We start from the raw sequence: 19,228 nt of genomic DNA, 5'->3' as shown, positions 1-19,228 counted from the left end.
ACAATCACTCTTACTACCAAATAATGTCCTTTTTTTATGAGCACCCCTTTTCCATAGTCTATGAAACCACAATTAAATTGTATAGCTAAGAACAGGACACTATGATTAATTCAAAGTTTAGACGAAAAACATCCTTGTTAGTGAACATCTTTTTAAATACTAGTCTACTGTCCAATCCTACTATCAAGTACGTTTTGAGTTAGAGTACAAAGTAACTAAATCGTTTTTTTTGATCTTTGAGGATCTTGCAGCTCCCAAAAGTCAATCTGAACATCAATGCCGAATGTTAAGATGTGGCTTATATAAAGGTGAATTTGTAATGTCTCCAAGACATACCCTGCAAACTGCATACTGAATAATCCTTGTTATCACAGTGTTTCGTTAGTTGCTTCTTTTTCCTAAAAGAAAATACAGAAAAAGATTCAGATTTAGTTGTATTTGTTTGAATTTTGCTTAAAGTCAAAATACATACTCTAAGGCTGGATCTAGACAAATGTATAAAAATGGTAAAATCTGTCTTTAGTAACCCAGTTTCCCCCATTATCCTTCTGCCTTCTGTGAATTATAACTCCTTTAAGTGACCTTTAGTAAACAGGGATTTCAAAGTGAACAGATTTTTCCAGGTAGACAGGTCAGAAAAATTATTCCACTGGAATGAAGAAATAATAATGAACAAGGCCGGGCACGGTGGCTCACGCCTGTAATCCCAGCATTTTGGGAGGCTGAGGCAGGTGGATCATTGAGGTCAGGAGCTCGGGACTAGCCTGATCAACATGGTGAAACCCTGTCTCTACTAAAAATACAAAAATTAGCTGGGCGTGGTGGCGGGCGCCTGTATTCCCAGCTACTCAGGAGACTGAGGCAGGTAAATCACTTTAACCGGGAGGCGGAAGCTGCAGTGAGCCGAGATGGCGCCATTGCACGCCAGCCTGGGTGATAAAGTAAGACTCCATCTCAACCAAAAAAAAAAAAAAAGAAAGAAAAGAAAAGAAAAGAAAAGAAAAGAATAATGAACAACAGTACAATTGCCATTTTTTAAATGCCTCCTACAACAGGCCCCAAACTCACATTTTACTGAATCCTCCCCATGAAACTGCATGCTAGGTACCATGAAGCTTAACTTGCCTGACAAGCAGCAGTCTCTAGCTCCAATTATGGTCAGCCTGGCATCAAAGCCACCCAATCTCTAGGAGCCCCTACAGGCTCATGAAATACTCACACTACAGCAGCCAAGGAGGGCAAGCTTTACAACACACTGTCCTCCAGAAGGCAAGTGGAAATCACTTATGATGCCAGCATCAGGGATCACACAAAACACCTTCTCCATCAGAGGCCCGCCACTTGATAGTAACAAAGAAACTATCACCACAAACAAAAGGAATGTGAGCAAATCACTTATATCCAACTTCGTGGCACGATGAGGGAATACTGACCGAGGTAGCCTTGCAGGTCTTTCCATGAAAATGAACTATTACATGAATAACAGAAAGGCCTAAACATTCACATGACACCAACATAATAATTTACACTATACACTAAAGGTGAGAGGTGTCCAAGTAAAGTTCAAATGCACTTGGGAGAAAAGGAGTGCAAGAGAATGGGGGAAGCAAGATAGGAAAGGTGAAAGAAGGAGGAAAGGTGGTTGACATCTGGATATGAAAGCAAGTGTCCTGCCAGGAATGAGGGAACAAGGAGCAAGAGTTCTGCAGCACACATAGGGCTGGCCAAGCCATGGGCACAGGTCTACATTTAGTGACAGACGAACCCTGGGATGCCTACCTGACTGGTCCTTCAGCTACAAGAGGGATATGGTAGCTCCTTCCACTATCCTTGCCTGTTTCTCTTTTTCCAGCAGCCCCTGTTTCATCCCTAGTCTCTGTGGCAAAGCAGTGCGGTAGTACAGTGATAAGTACTGGTTCTAAAGACCAACAACTGCATTTGAATCCCAGCTCACCAATCACTAGCCAAAGGAACTCAGCAAGTTACCTTGACTTCTCTGTATGGTCAGTTTCTTCATTAGAAAATGTTAGTAATAAGAAAACAATCTCATAGGATATGGTGAGGATCAAATGAGTTAATACAGGTAAAGTGTTTAGAACAGTGCCTGGCACAGAGTAAGCATTCTTTAATACCAGCTACCACCACCACCATCATTGTTACAAAGATGACGTTCCCACCATCCAAGCAGAAATTCTTTCAGCTGTTTACCCTACTTCAAGAGAATGAATTCACCAAACTATTATCTCTCTTGCTTTCATAAGAGAGACCAGTTCAGAGACTGAACTGTTGTTCAGTTTCCTAAAATAAACTAAATTGAAAATGAGTGCTATAAGATATAGGAAATAATGTCTCTAGTTAGGCATCAAAGTCTGGGAGTTTTTCAATAAAACATCTCACAAAATCTAAGTATTTGCTTTTTAAATGATATTAATATAATTTTCTATCAAATTTAGCTTTTCAAAAAGGACTCAATACTCCTTTACATTTTTTCGCATCAAATATATTCCTATAGAAAATCTCAAAAACAATTATGAAAGAAAAATCTGTTTAGTTCAGGAGAAAAATACAATTAGAACATATAGACCAGTAAAAAAAGGGAGGGGGAATTTTGAAAACAAAAATCCATTATCCCACCCCTTATGATAACATCTGTTTACATTTTGGTATAGATTCTTTCAAATTATTTTCTATTTATAATATATGGCCAGACACAATTTTAAAAAATAAAATGGGGATAATACTTAGGGGCTTGGGGGGATGTCAGGGTAAAAAGAGATTTGTAACTATTTTCACAATACTTCTCTCCAAAAAACAAGTTGGAAAAGTTAATACAAGACTTTCACTTTAGAAAGTTTACAAAATGCATAAAAGCACAAAAAAGAAAATAAAAATCACCTATACGCTCATCTAGGATGACTTCTCATCAGGTCCGAGTGTACATCCTTTATACTTACAGTTCTTTACAAAGCTAAGATTTTAGACATGAAGTTTGATAACTACTTTTTCCTCTACTTTAAAAAGTGAACATTTTCCCATGCACTAAGTTCTTCTAAATCAATATTTTAAATGACTATACAGCTAAGATAACATGTTTTTAAACAGCAACCACTAAATAGGCCGTTCTAAAGCAACCTTTTTATTTAGCACAGGCATATAACTAGGCTGGACCTAAATGAAATAGGCCAACTTGCCAAGAATGCTCATAATATAAAAACTTGTGTCTGAGAAACAAGTACTGTTATGTGCTGCAAGAATATACTGATGTTCTCCTACTAAAGACAGCAGAAGCAACTGAAGCATGTGGGTGTGGCTGGAGAAGAGGAAGGAAGTGTGGGTGGCCCTACACACGTTTTGCAAGCTGCTGAAAACAGTTGTAGAACCAGCTTCTGTTAAACCTACTATCAATTTGGAATTCACCCTGTTATTCTTGTTAAAACTCACTTTTAGCTTTTCATCAACATCATCACCATTGCAGTCTCAACTGTACATCAAACAAATGCCTCTTCCTCACACCTCTTAGAGAGGCAGGGACAAAATAGTATGCTCAACAAAGGCAGCTCTGCCTGGATACCACTCTGAACCAATCCATGGCATGAGAAAGTAGACGAATTGAACAAAAACGGCTGTGCACAAAAACTGTACTACTTCTATAGCTTATCTATAGTAATAAACATTTTGTTTATTTGGAGTTTTCCTCCAAAATCAGATCACCAATATTCTTCTCAAACATTTAAATGCTTAAATATATATACACACACACACACATATATATGCACCAGTATATCAATCTAATACAGACAACTAAAAGTTTGAGTTTTTGCAAAGCTCCACTAAAACCGCATTTAAGCTTCTTACACATAGAAATTATCTGTTATCTTTTACAAATACCAAAAAATGAAAACTGTAATCCTTACTCCTGAAAAATAGTAGACCAAACTGTACATCTACAGAAAAATCAACTTAAGTACAGGAACTAACACTCTCTCAATGGTATTACCAACCTGATTTTACTGCTAAAATTTTAAAAATGGTATAGGCTGAAAGGAAGACAGTAAACTAAGTCTTCCAGGAATAACCTTTAGGTCAAGCAAAATAAACACAACCCTATTATGCAGTCACCACTGCTGTTTTCTTTATTTAAAGTAAATATTTCAGCCAGGCATGGTGGCTCACACCTGTAATCCCAGCACTTTGGGAGGCTGAGGCAGATGGATGACCACTTGAGGTGAGGAGTTCGAGACCAGCCTGGCCAACATGTTGAAACCTCATCTGTATTAAAAATACAAAAGTTAGCTGGACGTGGTGGCATGGGCCTGTAGTCTCAGCTACTTGGGAGGCTGAGGCAGGAGAATCGCTTGACCACAGGAGGTGGAGGTTGCAGTGAGCCGAGATCACGCCACTGCACTCCAGCCTGAGCAACAGAGCAAGACTCAGACTCAAAACAAAACAAAAGTAAACAATATTTCACTTTTTAATGATAGCATGCCTCCTCCTAGGAGTTACTAATATAAGCTATAAACCAAAGATAAGAACCATTAACAGGTCAATAGGTCCTAAGTTGTAGAAGAATTCAGAGTTTTTCACTGGATTGGTTGAATATTACTATGTGGTTATGCAGTTACCAGTCTGCAATCGCTGGATGGGATCAAGATGGGATCTACAAATTAAAAGATTAAAGTCATTTATTATCAGAAATCTTCTTTTGGGCAATTTGTACTCCTAAGTCTCTAAGAAAGCATTTTCCAAGACAAGGTAGCTGCCTACTAAAGTATGTTCTTCGTTTTCATCAATTTTGATGGACTAGGGGCTGCTGAGGGGACTAGGAATGTCATGGTGAGAAGCCTGTTCCAGTTTCTTGAGGCAATGATTTGGTTGCCAATGCAGAATCCTTGAAGCACTGGTTGAGTAATCTTTATTTCCTCTAAGTAAAACAAGCGCAGTCCAGCATCTATCAAGGAATTTGAACGTATTCAGGAGTTAAGCAAATCATTAACTGATGTATAGTACTTAGTATTTGTAGAGAAGAAGAGATTAACATCCAAGCCACAAGACCTGGACCAGCAACACAGACAATAAGTTGAAATTCCTAAACAGATTCTGTCTCTTGTTAAAGTGATGAAAAATGCTAAGCATGTTATCTTTCTACCTATAGGTAAGTAGGATTTAAAAATTAGTATGGTAACAATTCCAGCATTAAGTGTTCACATAATAAGTAATGACTTAAACATAAGCTGGGTGTATAGAAATTACTCCAAAATAAACAAAGCCAACCCACAATCACTATTGTGCCCAGGAAAACAGAATATTAAGTTATGGAGAATTTTAATAATCTAAATCTCTTCTGATCTAAAGCTTTTATTACCACTGTCAAAACTCACTTTAACTCCCTACCATCTTTTTATTCCTCCTAATATTTTGATAAAAGTGATACTTAAAAAATGGCCAAAAAAGAATCGTGAAACAGAAAAAAAAAAAAAAAAAAAACAAAAACTAATCAATAAACCAAAATACTGGCACCTAACATTTCACTGACTTTGACTCAAAAACAGGTTCATTCCAGGGATTCTCTTCCACTGGTGGGACTGCAAGCAAGCTACCTTCCTGAAAAACAATTTGGCAATAAGTGTACAGGTTGAGTATCCCTAAGGTGAAAATATGAAATCCAAAAATGCTCCAAAATCTGAAGCTTTCAGTGCTGACAAGACACTACAAGTAAAAAAAACCCTCATGTGACCAATCACAGTTTCTATTAATTTTTGAGAGGAAATGCAGTCATAACTTTGTTTCATGCACAAAATTATTAAAAATGGGGTATAAAATTACCTTTAGCATATATGTACAGGTGTAAATGAAACAGAAATTAATTTCATGTTTAGACTTGGGTCCCATCATTATGTATATTGCAAATGTTACGAAATCTGACAAAATCCAAAACACTTCTGGTGCTAAGCATTTTAGACAAGAGATAATCAACCTGTCTCACGAGCCTTAAAATAATTAATATCCTTGACAATAATCTTACTACTAGATTCACATCTCAAAGAAAGATGAGGACAAATATTTACATTCAACAATGTTCAGTGATATTTATACATGCAAAAAAAAATCAAATAATCTAAAGGTCTACAATAAGGAGATGGTTAAGTAAAACACAACATACCCAACGTTAACAGTATGCCACCATATTTTGAGGCTATTTAATTTCATGGGAAAGTCTCACAACATAATGTTAAGTTTAAAAAAAAATTGTATATACCAAACTTCACAGCATATAATCCCGATCTTTTTTTTTTCTTGAGATGGAGTCTCTGTCACCCAGGCTGGAGTGCAGTGGCACGATCTTGGCTCAATGCAACCTCCGCCTCCCAGGTTCAAGCAATTCTCCTGCCTCAGCCTCCGAAGTAGCTGAGATTATAGGCACATGCCACCACACCCAGCTAATTTTTATACTTTTCTTTTAGTAGAGATGGGGTTTCACCATATTGGCCAGGCTGGTCTCAAACTCCTGACCTCAAGTGATTCACCTTGCCTTGGCCTCCCAAAGTGCTGGGATTATGAGGTGTGAGCCACCATACCTGGTCCGTCCCAATCATTTTTAAAAAGCATATAATCTGTATGAATGTATATATTTAAAAAACTTAAAATGTTAAATTAGTAAGATTACAGAATATTTTTTCTCTTTATGCTTTTCTGTTCTTTTAAAATTTTTGACAGTGAATATGTGCTGCTTTTATACTCCAGGAAAGGCAGAGGCTACTAAATTTTTGACTTTCTGTACATAATTATCCATTCCATTTACTTTTCCATTAAGAGATCTATGAAATACACCAATTTTTCTGAAAATACACTGTGTACTATACTATCTAATACCTATTTATGTAATGTTAATAAACAAGGCATATTCAATGAAATATTTACTTCCTCTGAGAAAGAGGGTATGCAGCCCAGCATGGTGGCTCACACCTGTAACCCCAGCACTTTGAGAAGCCGAGGCAGGCTGATCACCGGAGCTCAAGAGTCCATGCTGCAACGAGCCGAGATCAGCCACTGCACTTCATCCTGGGAAACAAAGCGAGACCCCGTCTCAGAAAAAAAAAGAAAAGAAAAACAAGAAAAACAAATAAAAGAAATAAAGGTATGCAACTGTTTTAGTATGAATAACAGAAACACTAAGTCATTTTCGTTAACAAATAATTTGAGCCTTAACTGTACAGGACACAACACAGTCCCTGTCCATTCAAATCTCAAAAATGATTTAGGAAAATAGGATCTACAGCGCAGCAAACCACCATGGCACATGTATATCTATGTAACAAACCTGCACATTCTGTACATGTATCCCAGGACTTTAAAAAAAAAAAAAAAAAGAAAATAGTATTCACATATAAAAAGAGAAATAATTATACAAATGAGCCTAGGTGAGGCATGTGAGAGGAAGAATAGAGGATACTATAGAAGGCAGGCCCACCAAGGACAGGGGCAGCCCACAGACCAGGGCTTATCCTTCAAGAGGAGTAGAGGAACACCATTTCTGTAAGTGGGGTAAACAAGCAACAAAGTAAGAGTGCCTACTGCTGGCTGGCTTAGGAAAGGAGAACACCAGTTTGGGTAAAGTGATGACTTGGGGGTAGAAGTGAGATAAATTTAGTAAACTTAAGAGAGGCGGCTGATTCTGAAGAATACCTAATGGCTCATCATTTAAGCAACGGTGCTGGACAAAACAAATGGAAAATTTGCCATACTAAATAATTCACCACATATCTGTGTTTGAATTATACTTAAGTTTAGTCAAAGTGTCATTAAAGAATAAAAATTGCATAGGAAAAGCTTCTCATCAAAGAGCCTCAATGGAAGAGGAAAATCCTTTACGTATTAACATGAAAGCAACACAGAAATAAGCTTATTCGAGAATTTAAACAAATTTCAAAAGTTCATTTTCACTACAAAGTTTCATAAAACTCTAAATTTTTGTTATGGCTTAATAGATCTCTCTCGTTATCACCCATATACATACTACTAAAAATCTATTACTAACCTAAACAGGTTTATACAGAAACGAGTAAAGCAAAACCATGGATTTTTCTTTGTCTTATTTCTAATTTTTAAAATGTCTTTTGCTGCCACAGTTGCCCATTAGAATTCCAGTTTTGTCTGAATGCAGGTCTCAAAATGAGGAAACAGATTTTAATTTCTAGGAATCTATGCATGTACTGCACTTTTTACATTTATTATATCATTTAATTCCTTAAGAGCGATACCCATTTTACAAATGAAAAAGCAGGGCCAATGAGGTTAAGAACTCACTTTGTCCAGGTCCTATACCCAGTTAAGAGTTGCCTGGGTTAGATTCTAGTCCTCACCAACCCCTGAGCCTTGCTTTTTTTTCCCTTAAACAATACGAAGTTTCTACCTACTCCTTTCTAATTCAAAGAAAAACAAAGACAGTAAAATTAAGATATTTTGACATTTCTAGTGTTCCTCCAATTATGCAACTATGCGTAATTATGCAGGTAACTATGCAAGCTACCTGCTCCAGCTGTCTTAAGGGGAAGAGATTCATCTAATAAACATTAGATGTTTAAACATTAAGAACAAATAATTCCATTTAAAACTTTTTGAAATGTTTAGAAACTGCATCTCAAGTTGAGAAAGGAAGTTACAGGAAAACAGCCATTCATAAAACAGGCGGAGGTAATTACTGGTCATTTAAAAATGGAAGGGTCCCTTGAAAATAACTTCACACAATTGTTTGTATACAATTTTGTGACAGCAAGATTCCTTCCCAGCCAACACCAAGTAATTCAGGTAAAATTTAAGCAGGTTTTATTTTCCCCTTAAAAATACTGTCCTTTATTCTTTCCCCAAACTGTAATTTTGATGTATTTTGCAAATTATACTCTTTCCATTTGTTTCTGAAAAAGCATTTTCCTCACAAGAGGATTAGCAAATACTCAGAAAATAGAAAAACAAAGGACAAAAACCAAGCCCTGAAACTGTAGACTGAATATTCTCATTCCATATTTCTTTAGTACCATTCATAAAACTTTATGCCAATAAAGAGAGAACTGTTTAACATGCAAAAAATGAGGTAAAGCAGAAAGCTAAACTTTACTTTAAAATACAATCACCCCGTTTCGATCTACCTATACACTGTAGAAAGATTCAATCAAGCTCATGAACATATCCTTCACCTTACCTACTTACCACATTTGTGTGTTGAGGATGTTAAGGATCTATTCTTTCGGCAATTTAAAGACATACAACACATTATTGTTGACTGTGATCACCATGCAGTGCAACAGATCACTAAAACATTTCTTTTTAAGTTACACAAATTTTAAGTTTCTGAAAAAAAGAAAGTAATCACTCTGTTTCTGTCCACTATTAAATAAAAAGGTTGTATAATATTACAGCTGTTTTTAAAAAGAGATCCATGAATATAGTACACTCTAGCTTAATAATCTGTCTATGAATATTTGTTAGTATATTGTCCTAAGTCTAAAATGAACTTCATATAAGTCATACTGTAAGAGTAAAACTTATATTAAAATATCTACAATGTCTCTAAAATAGAAGAACCAACATAGCTAAGTATTAAAGCAAATTTGATTATTATTCCCCTAGCTATGCAATAGAGTAAAACACAATAACCTAAGTGTGTGTGTATACACGTGGAAGCAAGGGAACATCAGAGGAGGAGCTAGGATAACAGTCCTAAGGTTCCACATTTCAAAGTACCACATAGTTAACTTTTCTTATCATCTTCACCATGGAAGCACACTTTAGGAATAATCAAAATTCATTTATTAAGCACATATGCAGAGTGGCATGACAGCACAGTGGAAAGAGCACCACAGGATCTACAGCCCAACAAGTTACTCGACTTCTATGAAAAGGCATGTCTTGATAAAATAAAGATAATCACCACCTTGGACAGTTACTGTGAAAGCTAAATGGGATAATATATGTTAATAGGGTGTGAGTAGAATACAAATCACCTAAGGATTTTATCCCCCTAACTTTAGAACTGGCCTCCTTCCCACGAGATTACAGTATTTGAGAGGGGTTGCATATATAGTTCTCCATCTCATTTTTATCAGTAACCTCATCCCCTATTGGCCCAATAAACTGGCCCCTAAACACCCGTACTGGATACTAGGAAGGTCCCCGTCTCAACTTGTTCACAGTCTCTTACGGGAACAGATATGCAAAAAGAGGTGTTCTTTTCTCCTAAATCTGCCTTGGAGAATGCCACAGACAGCACTCTGGAGAAATAATTTTTGTATGTTTGAGCTAAGAACTGAAACTGGCAACGGTAAGGAAGAGGCTTTTCAGGAAAGAGACCCAAGGATGTTTAGTGTGACTCAGACAACAATATACGCAGAGCGTAGGGGAAAAGGTCAGGCAGGTTGGTAAGAACCAGATACCCAAAGGGTCTTGTATTCCATATAATTCATCAATTTCTACTTCTTAGGTCTAGGCTAGCCCTTACCCGTGCTCTAGGGCCCAGCTTAAAGGACGACTTCCTGACCATCCCCTTGCCCTCCCCAACCCCCTGCACATACCAGCTCCCTATACTCACTCACAGCACCGCGTCCTTTGCCATTATGACCCTTATCACAACTGTGAGGTCATATAATTATTTGTGTGACTGTGTGGTTAATAATCTGTGTCCCCCACTAAACTAAATGACAGGCTCAGTTCACGTAAGGATCATGTTCATTTTATTTAGTTCTTTATCCCAGGGCCTGCCAAGTATAGCATCTACTCAAAATATACAGATACATTTTATTAAACGAACAAATGAAGGCCAGCGTAAAGAGCCAAAAAAAGAGCTCAAGAAAAATCCTGAGCAGGAGAACAGCAATCAGAGACAATGGTTTAACAAATTACTCTGGCAGCAAAGTGAAGATCAGACTGAAGGGACAAGAATAGAGCTAGAAGACAGGTAAGAAGACAACTGAAAATGCCTCCAGGTAAATTACTTAAAGACTTAAAAATGAGAGCAGCTGATATGGGCAGTGATGATAACGATGTTGTGGAGGAGACACATTTTGGAAGTAGAATCCAAGAACTCAACGCAAAAGAGGCTAAGCAAAGGCAGAAATCCAGAATGACTCTAGTGGAGAGTGGTAGCTGGTGATGCCATTCTCTCAGACTGGACTTTCTGGACAGGAACATCTACAACATGCTAGCAGAGAGTAGAGGATTTGCTTCTAGTTCTGAAATTGTATGACTGAAAAACAATTCAAATCCAACCCGGCTTTATTAGAAAGGGTGTGGTTTCTATAACAGGCTGATAAAATCAACAAACTAAAGATTAGATTTTTTTTAACCTTCTTCACCAAGACACTTCTTGGTACAGACTATATACCAGGCATTACTTGGGTCTGATGATGTAGAGATCAAAGAAGTAGTCTCTGCCTTCAAAGAACTGGCAGTCTTGTGGGTTTAAGAGAGATAACTGCATGTCAACAACTCAGAAATTGAGGCCTAGTGAGGCTGTGATTTGACCACCGTTACGTTGTGTAATCCAGGCTCCTGAAGCATTCTGTCAACCTATACTAAATGCTCCCGACAAATATTAGTCAAGAGGGTATGTGTTTAGATGTACAGATAGACCTAATCTTGCTTTGGGTTTGAAGATACTCCAAAACTTAAAACATGTCAAATGAACAACTAATGACCTCTGAGTCCGAAGTAACTTTTGAGTAGCCACATGGCAGCAGACTAGGGCGCATAACAGCAAAAGGAAAGGGAAAGAGGACTGATTTGCTATGGAAGAGCCTACCTGAGCAGAGGCCAAATGCTGGCGATGCCAAAGCAGACTCTCAGGAGGCTCTGGAAGTGACAGCAGAGAAATAAATGTTCAGGGAGGGCAAAACAGGAATCCTCTTTAGACAGGTTCCTTCCCTACCACCAGCAAGAAATGGTTTCCCATGAGACACAGAGCCACAACCCAAAGCAGATGTGCAGAAAAGCAGATGAGGATCAATGACACAGCTCTGGATTATTCAGAGCAGACAACACAGTTCCAGTGCTCACTTGTGAGGCCATTAAATCTGAGGAATTTCATACCAGCTCTTTCCAAAGTTAAAACAAAACACCTCACCAACAACCTTCTCCTCCATACCCCAAAGCAACTGCCCCTTTTCTCTCCTTCCTTTTCAAAGGCTTTAAGGAAAAACAGCTGCATTGTCTCAGCCTTCTCAACTCCCTTTCACCCACTTGGATCTATGTTCTTCTCCCACCACTTGACCTTGTCTTCTGAACCCTCTGAGCCTTTTCCCTTCTTCTCTGCCTGGGAATTCCTATCCTTCAAGACCAGTTTAACCATCACTTCCCTCTGTGAAGTATTTCCATGTCAGGCTGTTACTGCCACCATCCTTGTGCTTCTGCAGGGTTTTCCCTATGCCTCACCACAGTTCATCTGTTCGTACTGATATTGTTTACCTTGGTGTTCCCCAATAGCTTCTAAGAACCTAAAGTCAGGAACTGGTTTTTATTCACTTTTCTACTGCTGCCCTCCCTCTACCTTAGGGCCCCCAAAAGAGACACACAAACATTCCATGAATAAATGATCAAAGGTTAAGTTTATCTTCAGAACTGCTAGGATCCACTCAATTTTTCCACCTAAGTTGTTCTAAGTTTACCTGCACATACATACACACTGGGAAATACCTAAATTCTGAATAACAGTTTCCTTACTAAAGTATCTTAGTTATAAACACTCTATCTTTCGGTTGTTAAGCAAACTGGGATGCAGTTACATTAAGTCTAGAGTTTCTCATCTACGTTTTTAATTCCTAAGATTTTGGCCTATGGAAAGTTCATTTGTACCCTTTTCTTCTTGGGCGGTGTGAAGAGCTCCTAGGATTAGACAAGCTGCTACAGGGAAGAAATCATGCCTTATTTATACCAGTGCTTAGAACCATGGCTGCTCAGTATCTCCAGAAATAAATATTTTTCTATTTAGTTTCACTTTCTATATGAGGGAATACTCACAGTGAAGTTCAGATGAACAGTATTTCCTGTGACCAGTAAAAATATCATGAAAGTCCTTCAATTTTAATAAGGACATTTAAAAGTCTTTCTTTCAGGATTATGTGATTAAATCAAACCATAAAGCCCCAATCTATACTTCTGGTCTAGAAAAATAAAAATTAGTACAACTTCTGAGTTCTAGCATGTTTTAAACTAATGGATCTTACTGCAATAAAAGAGAAAAAATACTCAGAATTATTTTAAAAATACGGTGAGAATAATTTTGTGCACAAAATGAACAATTAAAAACTGATTATAAAAACTTTAAAAAATTGAAAGGTGGGACTGAAAGTTTCCTGCCTGAAAAGCCTTGAGGATGTGAGTATTACAAAAAGTTAGCACCGTGCACTTGACTTTCTACACTACTTCAATATGTGACCTTGGGAATGTCATGTAATTTCTCTCATTTCTAGTTCTGTAAAATGGGAATGTCACCTGTTCTCCTCTCAGGGACAATTACACAGATAATCAGATTAAAAATTCGGTATTTGGTGTTCTTTAAAAAAAGAAACTTGTCTAATTAGTATGCTTTAATCATCACTTGTACAGTACATTCCTCTTCAGGAATCCAATTCCGAGAGAAATATTTAAGCAGACGTTGAGGACAGATTTCCTTAAGGGAATTATTTTATAAATCTGGAAAGCAACGTAACAAGATTATAAATTAACAAACTGATTACATAAGCCTTGACAACCCGGGCTTTAAAGTACACTGCTATATATATACTCCGATAAGTTAAAGACTGGTTTGGGACATAGTGCTCCAATCCCATACAAGGAACCCAAACTGAGGCATTTCACGTTTGATAGGAATTTGGTAGAGATTCAATAGGATGTCCTACACTTGTAAGCCATGCTTCACCTTAAAACCTGACCAAATGTTGAACGCATTAAGTCAACTTTACCACGGTTCCTAAGACTTTGAGAACACACATTTAATAATTAAAGGGAAGGGGGGTGGAAAGTAACACGACAGTTTGAAAGGTCCCTCAGACCTCTATAGATTTAGGAACTCCACTGCTAAATTCTCCCCAAATCCTGAAACTCCCTATGAAGCTACTGGATTGTATGCGATCCAACAGTTACAAATAGCACAGCTCCAAGAACCCCGAAGATAAAAGGCTGCCACTTTCCTGCAACCCAAGTCCAAGTAAAAGGCAGGAAGGTTCCTGTAAAATGGTCCAGAAAGAAATCAACAGGCGATGACTATGGAAAAGAACGTAGGTTTCCCAGTCTCCCCGTCCGAAAAATTCTAGCTCTCCCTGGGGAATGGCACTGCTCCTCCTTGCCTTACCCCGTTGCCCTTTCTCTACAGACAACATTCCCACTCTATTGTAAAGCAGTTTGACCAAGGAACCCTTCTGCTGCGGCCGGATTTCTACAGTCTTCTGAAAGGGGAAAACGCATTCAAAGAACACACACCCTACCGAGCGCCCCGGGCGCGGGGCCCCGCGGGCGCCGCACTCGGCCCGCTCCGGGGCGGGGCGCGGGGATGCGGGCGCCTTCCGAGGTGCCGCAATCCCGCCGCGGCCGCAAGGGCAGGGCCTCCAGGCGCCCGCGGACGCCGCCGCAGTGACGGCTCCCGCCGGGCCCCGCCGCCGCCCCGCAGCCCAGGCCGCACCGCGGGGTCCGGGCCGCCGCAGCCCGGGCCCCGCGTCCTCCCGGGCCGCGCGCTGCGGCCGGCGCCGAGAGCGCAACTTACTTTCCGCCTGCGGCGAGCGCCCCGGCCCGGGCGCCCAGCCCGGCAACGGCGGAGGCTACTGAGGCGGCGGAGGCCGGTCCCGCACCCCTGCCTACGGCCGCCGCGCCCCGCCGCGCTCCGCGCTCGCCCCTACCTCAGCCGGCAGGCAAGCGTCCGTCCGCAGCGGCCGCGGCGCCAACAACTCCCTCCCGGCCGCCGAAACCCCGCACCCAGCGCTAATCATAATACCGAGCGGGCTGCCGGCCGCGGGGAGGGGGGTGCCGGCGAGCTGCGCCTGCGCGGGCTGCGCGTCACTGTGACGTCAGCGCTGGGGCGGGGCCGCGGGAATGGCAGGGCGGGGCGGCGCGCACCTGCGGCCGGCGCGCGGGCTGCTGTAGGGCATCCTGGCGGCTCCCTGACCCCGGCGAGTCGGGGCTGCGGCGGCTGGCGGGACAAAGCGGGCAAGGCGCCCAAGGAGGATGGAGGACGGGGGAGGAGGAAACACCAGGGACACGGAACAATGGCCGGGAAAAGTAGCGCGAGCTGTCAGGGGAAATCGGAGGGAAGGGACCGCGTCTCTACAGGACTGCGTCTTGGCGGCAGGGGGCAGGGAGCCGCACGCGCTTTACTCTTTGGTTCCCGCCCAGGCTTAAACAAGGATAAAAATAATTGTAAAAATACATACATATACACACATACACGTATGTATATACATATATGTACATAATATGATTTTTTTTCCTCTGTAATTCTTCTCGCTGGGAATCTAATTTGAAAAAATTCTGTTGATTTTGTTATTTAAGCAAAATTGGAAAAGCCCAACATCTGAATGCAGTGCTGGCCTTAAAGGTCAGCGGGAGACACAGGCCCGGCTAGGCAGCCTCTGGCAACAGCATAGAAAAGTAAACGGTCGTGGAAACATATGAAAGCACATGAAGTCAGAGATTTAAAACACGCCAGGCATTAACCATAGCCCTGGATGGTTCAGTGGTATGGTCGCCCGGCCGGGTTGCTCTGGAAGGGAGCTTCGGGATGGCCGCAGAGGATGAGAGGGGACTCCCGACTCCCACCCCTGGAAGCATGGCAGGCAATAGAGACCAGCTCTTCGGGGTTCCTGGAAGGCAGCACCAACAAACCAGACACCGGATTTCTCCAACCTGCTTTTCCGCTTCTGTTCCCACGTTGTGTCCACCCTTCCCCAAGAAAGGACCCCTAGCAAAGGACACAAGCCAGAAGAGCTGCTTAGATGCTGCAAGCTTGGTTGAATTGACTGGACTGCAGAGAGAAATCTAGATGGTTTTAGCAAATCTCTGTCGACCTGCAAATGTCAAAAGCCTTTTAGTTTCTATGACATCAACTTTACTTGTCTGAAGATGATTGGGAAGCAGGAGTGGATTATTGGGAGGTGCAAACAGTTTGATTCTTAGGGTAATAACATGGGGTTTTCTGATCGAGGGGGACTTCCAGTTACCCTAATGCCCTTGCATCGGATGGTGGAAGGGCACCAGGGAAAGCCTCAGATTAGGCCTCTGCGCCTTAGGGTCCCACCTGGGATCACTCTGACTTGAAAAGACCGTAAAAGAATCATCTCATTTTGACATGGAAATCGTAACTGTAGCAGCATATTAAGCAAGAGCTCCTAACTTGGATTTGTAGAATTTTTTCCTTTGTTGCTAGAAAGCAGGAAGACCATGCACTTTTCTCCTCAGGGACATATCACTATGCAGGAACTCTGTAGCCAGCTAAAGGGAGAAAATACCACTGCAATGGTCTCCCAGGGAATTTCCAGTGGTTGAAGGCCTCCACCCCCAGGTCTGTAGTCCCTGAGTTATATCAGTAACTACAGAACAATGACTAATATATAAGCTCTTGAAAAATAGAGTGTTTATATTGCTACTGTTTAGGTTTTGAATGAATTTTCTAAGGAAAAGGCATAAGAATAGCAAAACAAATGAAAAAGGGCAAAATAATAAATTGATTTAAATGAAGTTGGCACCAAAACTCTTCTAGAGAAGGATGCAGTACTGGCCACATGGTAAATCATTTATTCATCCCCAGTATATCTTAGGTAGCTGAAGTGCTGCTGGCAAGAACGTGACCCATTTTTGGTTCCACACCATAAATGTGGTGACATGATCTGATTATGCTTGGGCAATATTTAAAAATATTCAAGTACAAATTAATATAGTATTACTTAACTTGGAATTTAAGCAAATATGCTTATAGTCAATGAAGAAACCCCTTTTCCAATCTGCCCTGGGGCTTTCTCCAACACACTGCTTTTTTAATGTTGGGTCTTTTTATGGACCTGTAAGAAGCTTTAATTAGATGTACAGCGTTCTACAAAACGACAAGATGAAGCATGCGTGCTTGTATTACAGTCTCTGTGATTCAGATCTCAAAAATAACATAATGCCACCAGTTTAAGGAAGATGTTGTTTATTGGAAGGAAACCAGGGAGGTGCTACAAATTAGATCAAAATGTGAAAATTGAGCAGATTGATGAAAGAATTGTCATTTTCATCTTTGGAACCCCAAAAGCAGCATATGTAATCTTCTCTGGATATTGTTAGTTTTTGTAATTTATTTCAAATTTTAAAATAAATGTATTTAAAATGACAGACATTGAATATTCATACACAGTTCAATTTTGAGTTGTGACATTTTATTTAATAACATTTCCTTTTACATATTTAATTACTTATTTCATATAATTATACTTGTGCATTTCTAGATCCTGGCTTCACCCCAGTAGGATCAAAATAATACTTAATTGGAATGACCTAAAGAGTTCCTCAAAGACTCCTTCACTGCCCTATTGGCATCAGTTAACATCTTCTACTCTTTTATCTCAGATGTCAGTTAAGGTCCTGTGTGTGTGTGTGTGTGTGTGTGTGTGTGTGTGTGTGTGTGTGTGTGTGTGTTATTTTTGATAGTTGCAAACAAGGATTGGAAATGCCAGTCCTTAACTCTGCTTGTTTGCAACCAGTGAACTAGAAGATAGGACAGACATTGACATTTAACCCCATCTCTACTGCTAAGAGCAAGATGGCTTTGGGAAAGTTGCATAACCTTCTATAGGTTTCTTCTGTAAAATGAGAAAGACAGTGATGAAATAATACCTTTCCTGTAAGTTTGATGTAAAGCAGCGGTTCTCAAAGTCTGCTCCCTGGACTAGCAGCATCAGTTTCTCCTGGGAACTGGATTGAAATGCAGATTTTCCAGTTCTACCTCAGACCTACTGAATCAGAAACTCTGATTTCTCTGTTTTAAGACTTGCAGGTGATTCTGAGACAGGTTAGAGTTTGAGAACCAGAGTTGATAAGATTGAGTTTATATAAAGTATTAGAACACAGGCTGGCATACAGTAAGCAGTATATTAATGAATAGTTTTTAATGTGTGCAATATGATCTTGCCAAAATATACAAAGTCTAATTTAGGCCAAAAGAAGCATGTCCATGTTGTTCTTCCAACAAATAAATCCTGATAAATCCCTTATCTAAAAACTTCAATACAGCCTACCAAGCCCTTCCTGATCTGGTCCCTGGCTTCCTCTCCTGCACTTTCTTTTCTGCATATGTACCCTGTCTCCAACCTTCCCAGTTCTCAGAAAGAGAATTGACTTTTCACACCTCCCAGCCTTTGTCTATTCTGTTCCTTCTGTCTGGAAATGTCACCTACTCGTTTTCTCCACTTTCTACATCTGCAGTTTCCTGAATTCCTACTTACCCATCAAAACCCAGCTCCCGTGTCACATCCTCTGTGCTACTCCTAACTGTCCCACTCCAGTCAGAGCCAGGAGTTCTCTGGGATCCCCATACCATCCCACTCATAGTATCATACAGTTTTGTAACTTTATTGTTCCATTTTCTCCCTTTGGATCTTAATCTCCGGGGGGGACAAGGATTGTGTTTTATTCCAATTTCTATTCCTGCCACCTAGCAGTGAGGTTGCAAATAGGCAGTCCTAGGGCTTTTCACCCACAGACATGTGGCATTATTTTTCCCCACATAGGCTCTTTAAGAATTTGAATTAGTTGAGAACATTTTTATTAAATTGGGAGATTTAATACTTTTAACAGTTTTATTGAAGTATAATCTGCATACCATAAAATTCACCAATAATATGTGGACAATTCAATGGTTTTTTAGTAAATTTATAAAGTTATTCAGCCATCGCCCCAATCCATTTTTGAAATATTTTCATCTACGTTGGGAGAGGTGGCTCATGCTTGTAATCCCAAAACTTTGGGAGGCAGAGGTGGGAGGATCATTTGAGGCCAGGAATTCAAGAACAACCTGAGCAACACAGAGAGACCCCGTCTTCACAAAAATAATAACAAACATTAGCTGGGCGTGGTGGCATGCACCTTCGTCCCAGCTACTTGGGAAGCAAAGGTGGGAGGATCACCTGAGCCCAGGAGGGCAAGGATGCAGTGAGCTGTAATCTCACCCCTGCACTCCAGCTTGGGCAACAGAGTGAGACCCTATCTCAAAAAAAAT

At 40.2% G+C, this 19,228-nt stretch overlaps 1 protein-coding gene across 5 annotated transcripts in view; it reads right to left on the bottom strand.

The window, feature by feature from the left end:
* SNRK (SNF related kinase) overlaps positions 1–14,969 on the bottom strand; it is a 62,667-nt gene extending 47,698 nt beyond the window's left edge. For 2 of the 5 annotated variants that reach the window (XM_005546810.3, XM_074031851.1), the window contains exons 1-2: positions 14,880–14,969; positions 337–398 (exon numbers count right to left, since the gene is read on the bottom strand). The gene's annotated coding sequence lies outside the window, so the exon portion shown is untranslated. Of the gene's footprint in view, positions 1–336; positions 399–11,791; positions 11,842–14,746 lie in introns of all 5 variants that reach the window. The other 3 variants (XM_005546811.4, XM_045385000.2, XM_045384999.2) reach the window with 3 other exon arrangements.
* Between the last annotated feature and the right edge of the window lie 4,259 nt (positions 14,970–19,228).

This window comes from Macaca fascicularis, chromosome 2 (assembly GCF_037993035.2).
Source record: "Macaca fascicularis isolate 582-1 chromosome 2, T2T-MFA8v1.1".
NCBI classification, from domain to species: Eukaryota; Metazoa; Chordata; class Mammalia; order Primates; family Cercopithecidae; genus Macaca; species Macaca fascicularis.
Note: the sequence above shows the minus strand (reverse complement) of the source record. Positions and strands in the feature narration are given on the sequence as shown.